This window comes from Neofelis nebulosa, chromosome 1 (assembly GCF_028018385.1).
Source record: "Neofelis nebulosa isolate mNeoNeb1 chromosome 1, mNeoNeb1.pri, whole genome shotgun sequence".
Lineage (NCBI taxonomy): Eukaryota > Metazoa > Chordata > Mammalia > Carnivora > Felidae > Neofelis > Neofelis nebulosa.
Window position 1 is genome coordinate 74,698,762 of NC_080782.1, and position 13,570 is coordinate 74,712,331.

General features: G+C 32.4%; 2 non-coding genes across 2 annotated transcripts; both read left to right on the forward strand.

Annotated features, from left to right (window-relative positions):
• Positions 1-1,689: 1,689 nt before the first annotated feature.
• LOC131489270 (U12 minor spliceosomal RNA) lies at positions 1,690-1,837 on the forward strand. The gene has a single exon (XR_009250455.1). It is a non-coding gene; the product is annotated as a U12 minor spliceosomal RNA (small nuclear RNA).
• A 6,126-nt stretch (positions 1,838-7,963) lies between these two features.
• On the forward strand, positions 7,964-8,065 carry LOC131489738 (U6 spliceosomal RNA). Its single transcript, XR_009250701.1, has one exon. It is a non-coding gene; the product is annotated as a U6 spliceosomal RNA (small nuclear RNA).
• The last annotated feature ends 5,505 nt before the right edge of the window (positions 8,066-13,570 follow it).

A 13,570-nucleotide genomic window follows, 5' to 3' on the forward strand; every position in this document is an offset into this window, starting at 1 on the left:
ATGTTTTATGGAAAAAAGTATGTTTTACATTCAAAAAATGAAAATACCCACAAAAAAAATTTTAAATGTATATAATGGATTTTTTAGTGTTGGTACTCAAAAACAGGTCATATAATACTGATGATATTGCAATTTGAAGGATGTCTCAAATTACTTACATAAATTTCTATTTAAATAGAAGTATCAGGCCACAGTCCTCAAAATCAATTACGACATAAAAAGTACCCTTGAAATATGTAAATAAAGAGGTTCCATTTTCTAAAAGGACAAGGAAGGTAAAATTCAAAGAAAAAGCATCTACCTATTTCAGACACATGTGCTAGCTAGAGTAGTCTCAAGAAAAGAGACAATAATGAGATGGAAATGAAGGTTCTACAGGCAGCAAAATTAACACAGCTTGGAAATTAAAGATAACATAGTTGAAAATTTCAGACTTGGCATTGTCAATATTGAGCTTAATAGTGAGCATTATAAACACACTCATACATGTTAAGTGCTTTTAAAAATTAAAGTTTATTCAAAGTCTTTCAAGGTTAAACAAAAATATTTCATTATCAGTGAAAAGATCCCTAAGATAAATGCCAATGGCTCAAATCCAATCAAGATGAAAAAGAGAAATTAAATAGTTATAGAGAAATCAGAGTCTGAAGAAAAACTCCGAAAACTTAGCTGATGCTCTTAGTCAGTAGCATTTATTTAGGCCTCTGACACCACAGGTCTGGATTCTTTCATTAGTTTTCTAAAAGAGCTCTCAGGCTCTTTTCTCTTGACTCTTTTCTGTGACTCTTTTTTCTTTCTCTGACTCTAATTTATCTTCCACACTATCTCTGGATTAATCTCCCTTAGGTCCTTTCATTATGTTAGTGTTCAAAAGCTCTACAACAACTCCCAATTCCTTCCTAAACAGATTTAGCGGCTCCTGGTTTTTTTTTTTTCCTCCAGATTCCCTGCAATTTTTCTGCCTCCCACTTAGACAAGCCTATTTTCCACTAACCCCAACCACAGAACTTTCTCTAGAGTTGGTATCATTATTTATTTGCACCATGCATTGAACTATCATCCAAGCATTGCTCAACTTGCTTCCTTCCTGAAATACCATCCTCTTTCTTCACCAGCTGAAACCCTTTCTACCCCCTCCTTAAACTTCAGCTTAGGTCCTGATTTATCGACACTTTGCATGTTTATTATTTACTTTGCCCTCTACTGATTAATCCCAACTCTAAATTCTTATAGAGGTATTGTTTGTTGTATGAAAATTACAATGTGGGTGTCTATTATTTTGTGTATTTCATTAACTTTCAGAGGCATGCAATCTTAAGACATCCATAAGATAGTAAGCTATTTGGAGGCTTGGATCACATCTTAAATTTTTATATTACAGGATGGATGCTGAATGGATAGAAAGGAATTCTGCCTCATTTCATTAAAAAAAAAAAGAGTCGGGGCGCCTGAGTGGCTCAGTTGGTTAAGTGTCCGACTTCGCTCAGGTCATGATCTCACAGTTCCTGAGTTCGTGCCCCGCATTGGGCTCTGTGCTGACAGCTTGGAGCCTGGAGCCTACTTTGGATTCTGTGTCTCCCTCTCTCTCTGCCCCTCCCCCTCTCACACTCTGTCTCTCTCTTTCAAACATAAATAAACATTAAAAAAAATAAAAAAAGATTCAAGGAGTCATATTAAAATACGTATTGTAGGCCTTAAACTTATGAGTAAAGAAACTTATGATTCGGGGTGATGCCCAAATCCTCACTGCTAATGTAAGATGAATTTTTGAGCTGGTAGAGGTTTTCCCTAAAGTGACCCACCTACATTGCGATGCCTGGGAATCGCAATCTGCCCATCCCCCTTTAACACTGAAAGAGCAGACTGGCGTGGAGGTAATAAACAAGGTTGAGCAGGTGCTTGTTTCCTATAAGTAGTAAATTGGATTAGCCCCAAGGGTTAAAAAAATACATGTTATATAAAAATGGATGCAGGGAAGAGGGAGATACAGTCTTCCGGTTCTAGAATTAGTATGTCAGGGGAATAAAAGGCACCGCATAAGGAATACAGTCAATGACATTGTAATAGTAATATAATGGGACAGATGGTAGGTATACTTGGGATGAACATAAGATATAAACTTGTCAAATCACTAAGTTGTACACCTGAAACTAATGTAACATTGTGTCAACTATACTCAAATTTTTAAAAATTTGGGTGGCTGGGTGGTTCAGTCGGTTAAACATGGAGCTTTTGATTTTGACTCAGGTCATGATCTCACAGTTTCGTGAGTTTGAGGCCCACATCATGCTCTGCACACTGACTGGGGGAGCCTGCTTGGGATTCTCTCTTTCTCTCTGCCTCTTTCTCTGTGCCTCTCTCTCTCTCTCTCCAAATAAACTTTAAAAAAATAAAAAAATAAAAACCCTATGTATAAGTACAATGAAAAACAAAATAAAAATAAGTGAAGGGATTGAGCATAAAGGCAGCATATTAATTTCCTAGGGCTACGATAACAAAGTACCACAAAGTGGGTAGCTTAAAACAACAGAAATTTATGCTTCCATAGTTTTGAAGTCAAGATATCAACAGAAGCATGCTCCCTCTAAGTATAAAATCCCTCTGTGCTTCTTCCTAGTTCCTGGTGGAAGCTATCAATTTTTGGCATTCCTCAGCTTATAGCTGCATCATGCCAATCTCTGCCTCCGTTGTACATGGCACACTCCCTATGTATCTGCATCTACGCTTTGTCTTCCCTCTTTTCAAAAAAGCACTAGTCATATTGGATTATGGGCCCACTCTACTTTAGTACGACTTCATCTTAACGAATTACACATGCAACAACCCTTTATCCAGATAAGGGCACATTCTGAGGTACTGCTGTTTAGAGCTTGAACATATGTTTTTGGAGGACACAAACTGACCCATATGAGACAGTTAAAACTACGATTCAAATTAACTCTGAATTTAATGCATAGAATATATGCTGAGAGTTCAGCCTGCTTGCAAGAAATAGGCAACATATTTACCTCTAAAAATAATGAGAAAACATGATCAATCACTTCATCCAGAATTTGTAAGAGTTAAGCCAACAAATTATAAAGGAAAACACTGAAATTGTGCATTGATCCTGAAGGAAATTTATCCGAAGAGAGTTGATGAAATAGAATAGTGGGTGATTTAGAAAACAATATTACCGGGGCGCCTGGGTGGCGCAGTCGGTTAAGCGTCCGACTTCAGCCAGGTCACGATCTCGCGGTCCGTGAGTTCGAGCCCCGCGTCGGGCTCTAGGCTGATGGCTCGGAGCCTGGAGCCTGTTTCCGATTCTGTGTCTCCCTCTCTCTCTCTGCCCCTCCCCCGTTCATGCTATGTCTCTCTCTGTCCCAAAAATAAATAAAAAACGTTGAAAAAAAAAAAAAAATTTAAAAAAAAAAAAAAAAAAAAAAAAAAAAGAAAACAATATTACCAATAAAACTATACATGATATACATGACTTTTTTATAAGAGCTTAAGTAGATTTGCTTTTTCAAATTTATACAGTTCAGTAAAATTAATCATGGGAAGAATGGGAGTAATACTTTTGGGTAATATGACAGCATCAATGTATGTAGTTTCTGATGCTATACTTTAATCAAGGAATATTCCTTGATTCTAGAATATTTATTATAAATTAGAATATCAAATTTCATGTATATCAGGTCAAAAATATTTTTGTAAATTTTAAAACTTTCCTTAATTTTAACCTTGAAGTTTTTGAGTATTTGAGTATTTGATCTGAGATACTTCTTTTGTTATGTTATTCTTAGAAGATATCACATATTGTGTGTGAATTCTAGGAATTTCCTCTGTAATCTAAATTTGCATATCCAACTTCTTACTTGAAAATACCACTGAGATATGTCACCAAAGCCTAATGTTGACTATGTCCCTAAGGATATATGCCAATATTCTTATTTCCCACAGTACAGATAAGTTATTTTTTGTTCTCCCATACATTTCCTGAACTTTCCTTGACCTGCTCCATAAGGGATGAGGGACAGGAGGGTAGCTATCCAGAAAACTATATTTGCCAATCTCCTGTATTAATGAGACTTAGTTTAGGTATATTTCTATTTTTTTCCTGACTTCTACTTTTTATTAACATCTTAGCTATGAGTTATATACTTTTCCTATTAAATGTCCTACAGTGTTTTCTCTTTGTAGCTGTTTTGAATATTACCATTTGGTCTTTAGTTTTTAACAATTTGATTATAATACACCTAGGTATGTTTCTCCCTGTATTTATCCCACTTCAATTCAGTGGCAATATCTCCCAAATGCTATGGGAAATTATCAGCCATTATTTTTTCAAGTATAGATTCTATCCCAACTCTCTGTCTTCTCCCGCTGGGACTTTTTTTTTAACAAATTTCCACATGTACTTTATGCTTTGTTTTATTTTGTTATGTTTGCCTTCTTTGTTTTCTTTATTTCAGTTTACATATCATTTCTAATAATGTATTTCTGAGTTCAATATATAGCCTATCCTGTGTTGGTCTGCTTTTAATCACCTCCATGAGATCCAGTGATTTTTCTTTATATAAATACATAAACATTTTACCAATATTTTCCATCCCTTTATTCACATTATTTTTCTTTTTCTGTCTTTTCTATAACATAGGTATCGAGAGTATGTTAAAGTCCTTACTAATTACAATATATGTATCATCTCTGGGCCTGCTCTTACAATAGACTATTGCATTTCTTTACTGTTTATTACTTGTTGCTGGTTATTCATATGATTAGTAATTTTATATCTCATATATTGAAGGTGATACACTGTAAAGATGTGGATTATCTTGACTTCTAATTCCCCTAAGCATATCTTTTACTCTTAGAGCATGTATCTTAATTCTAGGACGTGGTCCATATTTCTAGACCAGGGCCTTTCTGGTTTCTTAACTCAAAGTCCTGGCAGCTCACCATGGTATTTCTAACTGAGTTTGGCCACAGATAGTTTTATTGATTTAGGTATCTACTCAAATCTCTCCTGATTCCTTGTGGTTATTCTCTGCTACACATCCTGGAGTTTTACTCCTTGAGTGCATAGCTAAACACTAAACCAAAGACACGAATAATTTTATATACTTTCTTGTGGCCCATTCTCTGCCATGCCTTTCTCTTTAAATCTTTGCTCCTGAAACCCAAGCCACCACAGCAGCATTGAACTATAATTTTGTTTTTACCACACAGTGATACCACTACCTCCTTTTTGAATTCAACTTACCTGCACTGTGATTTGGGAAGTTCTATCTAGTGCAATATGACAGAAAAAGAAAATAAAAGGCATATAGATTGGGACAGAAGAAATAAACTTCGTTTACAGATGTTGTGGTTATCTGTGTAGAAAATCTGAAAGAATCAACAAAAATTCCTGAAACTAATTAAGTGATCATAGCAAAGTTACAGGATACAAGTTTAATATACAAAAGTCAATCCATATCTTCTGCTTAATATTGCTATGAACCTAAGTTGCTCTTACAAGTAAAGATCATTTAAAATAAATATGCTGTTACTGGAATAGCAAAGTATTTAAGTCTTCTTGAACCTCCTAACAAAACAGACATAACAATAAATGCAGTAAAGTACTAAATATGTAAATTAATAGAACACTGAAAGCATTTTAACCCCAAGAAGTGAAGTGGTATCCTCACAAACCACAAAATTCCACTGAGCTGTGCCTAACTACAACATGTATATAATTAACTGTGTGAGAGGAAGGAGAAAGACAAAGATATATAATAGCCCTGATGCTAGTAAACTACCAACAACAATTCATTCAGAAAGCAAGAGAAGACTCTGGAAGAGAAGTCAGGTGAAGGTAACTGAGAAAAGCATCAAGAGAGGAGACTTTCTGTTTCTACTGTAAGGATGAGTTTAGGAGACTTCAGGAATGTTAGACTATGCTGAGGATATAGAGGTGTCATGAATGCTTGAAACCAACCAACTGAAGAAGTTTCCTTCAAGGACAAAACCTATGCAAAAGAGAAACTGATGGGAATAAAACACACGTTAAGCAGGAGAAAGATACTATGGGACAAAAAGAAAAAGAGTTGGGGCACTCAGTGTGGAAAAGAAGGAGAGAAAGGAAATATTCTGATGATGGTAAAAAAAAAAAAAAAAAAAAAAAAAAAAAAGGAAGAGAGGGGACAGTTCTCAAAGTACCTGAACTAACTTTGCGATGCTTCACAGTAAAGCCTGAAGCCATGAAGCTATGAAAGCTACCTTAAATATCCCCCTATCTGGAAAGATATTTTTTAAAATTCAAGAAAACTTATTTCATATAAATATTCATAATACAATAGAATTGTAGTTAATTCCATATCAACTCATTCTAGGTCAAAAAAATATGAGCCAAATAAACATCTTTAAGACACTGAAGATATACCAAAAGAACATGCTCTCCTAAAAAAGATTTTAAACATTGAAGCTTAGTATTTCAAAATAAACCAAATATAATTAAAATATGAAAAAAATCATAAGAACTAGAAAAAAAGAGAAAAATAAAATTACAAAAATAAGAGAGGTTGAAAATAAGACCTCACTGAGTTCTAGAATGATTTAGAAATAAATTTAAAATAATTTCATAAATACAAGCAAAGCTAAGTAGACAATGGAAATGAACAGGTATCATACATGATACAGTAAAAGGAATAGACAATGAAAAGTAGAATAGTAAATTTTAAAATCAAGCAAAAATTAATAGAGGCATAAATGAGGAGGAAGTAGTAGAAAAAGTGGAGAAAGTACACACACACACACACACACACACACACTCCAAGTGAAAACAAAAGAACAAAGAATACATATTAAAAACCATAATATCATATAACTTTTCTGAAATAAATTAAGAATTACATCTTCATATTGAAAGAGAATATTATTTCTCAGAGAAAAGTTTTCACAAGCAGCCAAAACCAATACATATTATGGTAAAAGTATTTGATTTAAGCTCCAAATGCTTTCAGAAGGCAATTGCTTTAAGTGACTGTAAAGATAATCCAAGTACTAAACTATTTGAAAACATAAACAAAGGAACAAAAAACCCTTTAAATTCTTTTTTAAGGTAAATGTTATATTGATTATAAAACCTGATAAAAATTGCTCCAAAAATGAAATCTACAAACCAACCATACATGTGAATATTAACAAAAATATTTGATTTATAAATTTAATATTATTGCCATAAAAAAACAGATCTTTTTTTCCCCTTGAGATAGAAAATTATAAGGTTCATCTGAAAGGACAAACAAAAATAGAGAAAGCACAGAAACCATGAGAAGGATATTCTAGTTCACTCTAGATGAGATGTATTTTATGTCCTGTATGTATAAGAGAATAAGGCATTAGAAAATGAATGGACTAAGATAGAAAATCTGGAAATAGATAAATTTGCAAATAAAAATTTAGTATATCACAAACATAGCATTAGAAATCAGTGAGAAAAATATTCTTTATAATTAGTAGTGTTGGAATAGTGGCATAGCCATATGAAGAAAAAGCAAAATTATCTCCACATAGTATTAAAAGAAATATATTTAAATTCACCTACAAACTTGAAAGTAGAGAAAATAGTGTTAACTATGATTCACAAAACATAATCAATAAAGGATAAAATTAATAATTTTAGTTTGTTACTTGTCCAAAAAGTTATGACAAATAAACATTATAATCAATAAATAACAAATGACAAAACAGTGAAATATATTTGCAATGACAAATATGTCCAAATGTCCAAATGTCCAAATGTCCAAAAAAATATGACAAATAAACATTATAATCAATAAATAACAAATTACAAAACAGTGAAATATATTTGCAATGAAAAATGTTTAAAGGCCATTGGATCTATTCATTAGTAGGACTTTAAGCTACAGTAATTTGGAATATAGACCAAGTCAGATATTCACATATATCCTAAAGATAAAAACAAATTCAAGTTGTTGCTCAGTAGCATGCATATACTAAACTCATAATGGCAAAGAGAAGATTAGCATGGACCCTGTGAAATACTAACATGTAAATTCATGAAGCATTCCATATTTTTCTATACACTTTAAAGTGGCTAAAATGGTAACCTCATATTATGTATATTTTACCATAATAAAAATAAATAAATGGAAAAAGAGATATGAAATAATAAATGAAGCAAACTTTTAATTAAAATCATGTAGAAGGTAAAACAATAGTGCAAGACATTTTAAATGTTTTTCATAAGCTTAATTTTCGTAAAAATATTGGCATTGGGATCATTCTGAGTTTGTGTTGATACTAAAAAAAAAAAAAACACAAGAAAAATCTAGTTGGTTAGATCAATCTCAATAAGAATGAAAACTAGACATAATATCACTTGATGTGATACAATAGGAAGCTTACAACTCCTGCTGTGAAGTATTATTAAAAAAATAGAACAAATTTGATCAGCCTTCTAAATGTAACTACTTTTTTTTTTACAGGAAATAAAAAAAGTATGCAGACCACCTTAACTGATACAAAGGGAGGCAATGAGCAAATCCAGAATGTCCTAAGTTATAGAGGATCAATTTCCTTGGTTTCTGTATCAAATAATTTATAAGGGAAAAGAAGGAGGGGAAGCTTATAAGTCAAAAATAATTTAAACTATATCAATGAAACATATCATATGTATTTTGTTTCCTGATTCAAACAAACCGTAAATTTAAAATACTATGAAATATTGAAATAAATGTGAATATTGTGTTTTTATAACATTAAAGAATTATACTTAATTACTTCAGAAAAGATATAAAAACTGGAATTAGGATTTTTAAAGTATCTTTTGATACATATTGGAGGATCTATGGATGAAATAAAGTGATATCTAGGATTTAACTGAAAAAAATAACTAAGATGGGATGTGGATGGAGAATAGGTATAGACTTAGAGAAACATATATTGACTACATTGAAACTGGATATTGGATCAATAGTGGTTTATTATTTACTTTTCCTTTTGTATATTTATGCTTTTCCATAATTTTTTAAGGTAGTACTCACATTAAAATCACAAACAAAATAATAATGGAGGAGGAAAAATTATCATCTCAAGTGATTTATAAGCTGTGAATGAGAAGAAATCATAAAAAATAATCTAAGCTTATGCATACTTTATCTTTTAAAATACCTATTTATTTGCTTCAACTCATTCCCCAATATTCTCATACTTTTTTATTTTAAATGTATATGACTGGACATATAGAAAATTACTAATCAAAAAAATGTTGGTCAAATCCTTTTGTGAGAAAGTAAGCATTTCTTGGTTTTATTTATTTATTTTTAACATCAACTAATCTTAAGGATTAGGCATTAAATGCCAGGTACTTTTTAAAGTACATTTGCTATTTACTCTCCACTAGGGAGAAATGTGACCTCATTCCATGTTCTGAATAACACAACTGTGCCCTAGTGATTAGTGCATCAGGTCTGATGGGAGAAAAACACAAGGCTCTGCATTTTTAACAAACTGCTCAGCCTTAAACTGATTATCAAAGGATTTAAAGGCAAATCATTTTTTAAAAGTCAATTGATTACACATGATTGGGTAATAAATAAAACAAATTCTATATTTATGTTACTGATGTAGAAGTAACAGTCTGCTGACAATGTATATATTTTACATTCTATTCAGGTATAATAAACATCTAAAAGTTTCCTTCCTTTTAAGCTTGCAGTTCCATATATTGGGGGACTACTGTCATTTTAACTGCTACAGTGTCAGGCTTTGAAATACTCGCATAACCACACAAAGCTCCCTTATACCTGTACGCAATCAATTCCCACCCCCACCCTTGCTTCTAATCACTGATCTGCCAGAAGCAAACTGATTTTGCCTTTTCTAGAATTTCATATAAATGTCACACAAAGCCAAAGAATATGCAGTCTTCAGTGAGTGGCTTCTTTTATATAGCTCCTGACTATCAATACTGGAACAGTTTGCTGCATCGTTGCAGAGTGACTTGATATAGTAGACATAGCACTGAAGAACAGGGCAGAAGGCCTCAATTCCTGTTTCTGGCACTCCAATCTGTGAACTAGGATATATATTGTAACTTGTCTTCTCCAGCAATGGTAGGTTAAGGAGAATATACTATTTCTCCTCCTCAAGGCTGTTGTGTGGGGCTAACTAGAGAGAATGGATACAGTGCTTTCTAAAGTACACCACACACATGCAAACACACACACACAAACACACACACACACTAAATAATATAAATAAATAAAGCACAACACACATGATCAATTCAGCAGAAAAGGCTATCAGAAATAAGAGAAATGATAGTTTCAAAACGTATTTCATGAAAGATGAATAAATGTATATTAAAATATAAATTTTAAATATTCTGCTTTTTCACTATGGAGATGGTAATAAAATGGAGGAAGACAATAAATTGTATGAAGTTCAATTAAAATAAGAAACAAAATCTAAAACTAGAATTATAAGAAGGAACAATGTTCTATCAAAGTCTAACAAAGTCCATCTAAATAAAAACAGATAGCTAGCTTTACAAATATACTTCATTCTTGGGGCACCTGGTGGTTCAGTCGGTTGAGCATGTGACTTCAGTTCTGGTCATGATCTCACGGTTCGTGAGTTCGAGCCCTGCGTCGGGCTCTGTGCTGACAGCTCAGAGCTTAGAGCCTATTTCGGATTCTGTGTCTCCCTCTCTCTCTCTCTGCCCCTCCTCCACTCATGCTCTGTCTCTCTCTCAAAAATAAACAAACATTAAAAAAAATAGAAATATACTTCATTCTTTTAATTTTAATCACTATCTAGAATTTACTCTACATAAGACAAATTATTTGACAAATTTATAGTTATAAAATAGGACATATAACACTTGTCTTCAAGTTTCTTCTACTTTCCCTGTCAACAAGGAAAACAGGCAAATAAAAACGGCTTTTAAATAAAATTTAAGGACAAATAAAGAACTCTTCCAACAAAATAAGACCATAAACATTATATGAAGGTTGACATTTTTAACTTAATGAGAAAAAACAGTAGTGTTTTTTTCTATTAGTTTATTTGTTTATTTTACCTGATGTCAAGAAAGAAGATAAGATATTTACTGTCCCTACATCTACATCACTATGATGGATCTCCTTTCCTGATCCATCTTTGAAGCCTAAATTTTCCCTCTGCCTCTCTACACCCTACAGAAAAGGGAGCAACATAACTGCAGTGCTACAGGCTTGAAAATTTCTGACACAAAGAGGAAACTGAGGAAAATTTATGATTTTCAAGATGTAAAAGACCATGACACTTGGAAAGGAGTAAAGAATAGATTATATGAAAAGATAGTTGGTTTGGGTAGGTTGAATTCTGCCAGTTGAAGGGAAATCCAATTGGAATACTTGAAAGATCTAGTCAGTGTGGGAATTTTTAGAAGGACTAAAAAGACAAAACACTTGATTTTTTGGCTTTCTGTCCTTGTAAGTTAGAAAAATTATACAGACCTGATATAAAGACTTAAGTGGAAGGTTTCCAAGCATTTATATTCTTTTATCCAGTAAAGAAAAGGGAGAATCCTCAATCCATGCCTATAAAATGTCAGATCTCAATCAGACGTGTGAAGGATTTTCATTAATCATGGTTGTAGGATAAAAAAAAGTTGATCCATTAAATTCATTTGGCTAATTAAAAAATAAGATTCATTTCCTCTTATTTTGGTCACTCTTTTCAAGAAAAAAGACAAATGTAAGAAAGTTAAATACATTTCAAATTACTGTTTAGTATAATGAGTATAGAAGTATGCAGCATACTGAACAACAGCGTTATTAGTAATGCAGAAGAAAGAGTAATCACTGAAGGCTGGAACACTGAAACATTTCAGGCAGAAGGAATTAATGTATATGACAGCAGAGTTGGACATTTAAATTAAGAAACTGAAAAAAGTGAAAACTCAGAAAAATTATATAATGTGCTCAAATTTAATAGCAGGATCACAGAATGAAAGCCAAATTCTCTGATTCTATGAGTATGTTACTTGTTCTAAAAAATTAGAGCTCCTAAAATAATGGACACTTCTTTATTTATTTGTTCAATAATATTTATTACATGCCTATGATATGCTAAATTCTGTTCTAGCCAGTGCAGATAAGCAATAAGGGAAACAAAGCAGTGAACAAATAAAATCCCTCCTTCTGTGGAGTTTGCATACTAAAGTGAGTTGAAAGACAGAACATAAATAAACAAATATATGGTATATTTTCATATAATGCTATGAGAAAATTAAAAAGGGTAAGCAGGTAAAACAGGAAAGAATTATAATTTTAATCATGATGCCTAAGGAATGTCCTTTTGGGGAACTAACATTTAAGGATTAATATAAATGAGATATTTCAGGTACAGAAACCTGGGATTACAAAGGCTTCAAGGTGGGAATATGTGAAGCATGATATATAACCAGTAAAGATATCAGTGTAGCTAGAGTAGGATTAGCCAGAGAAAGTAATAAGATTTGTTGAAGTCTGAACATTTTATGAATTTGTAGTACAAAAATGATTAAAAATGTTCTTATTGTTTGAACAGTGCTACTTACTTACAGATTAGTACATAGGAAGCACTGCATAGCACTACATAGTAAATAACACTTGATACAAAAGTAACAAGTTTTCTTTCATAGTAAAAACCTAATAAACCTCTTTGAGATAGTCATTGTCATGCTAGGCTTCACATATTGTAGAATTATTTACAGAATACAATAGATTCTTATTTCTTACAGTTCAGTTTTGTCATCATACCCAGGGTATATAACAGAACCTAAAAAATATTATTGATGTTTTAAGTTTACAATTGACTCTTAAACTCACTTTATTGAGTGAGTTGAACTCACTTTATTGTAGGAATACAGTATATAATATATATGTGGATTTTCAACTGCACAAGAGGGTGGCACCTCTATCCCCTGAATTGTTCAAGGGTCAACTATATATTGAAAGCACATCGTTGAGTTAATGAATCATATATGAATGACTATATCAATTAGCTGTTTTTTGCTAAATATTTGCTAAACCATTCTAAAATTTATTGGCATCAGCCAATAAGTTAATAACATAATGAAAAGAAAATGTTAAAAACACAAATGAACAAAACTCACTCAAGAAGAAATAAAGAGTGCAATTAGTCCTATATCTATTAAGACACTGTGTTTATAGTTAACTTTCTAAAAAGGGGAAAAAATATTCATATGGATTTATTAATGAGTTATATAAAAGATTAATGGAAGAAATTATAATTCTAAAAACAAATAAAACAAAACAAAAATCCAGAAAATAGAAAAGAGCATACCTCCTAACTCTTTTTAATGAGGCCAGCATTGCAATGATACCAAAACAGATAATGATATTGTAAGAAAAGAAAATTACAAAATATTATTCCTCATGAACATGGAAAAAAATTCTTAATTTTTAAAAAATTTTTATTTACTTTTGAGAGAGAGGAGAGAGAGAGAGACATGAGCAGGGGAGGTGCACAGAGAGGGAGACACAGAATCCGAAGCAGCCTCCAGGCTCTGAGCTGTCAGCAAGAGCCCAAT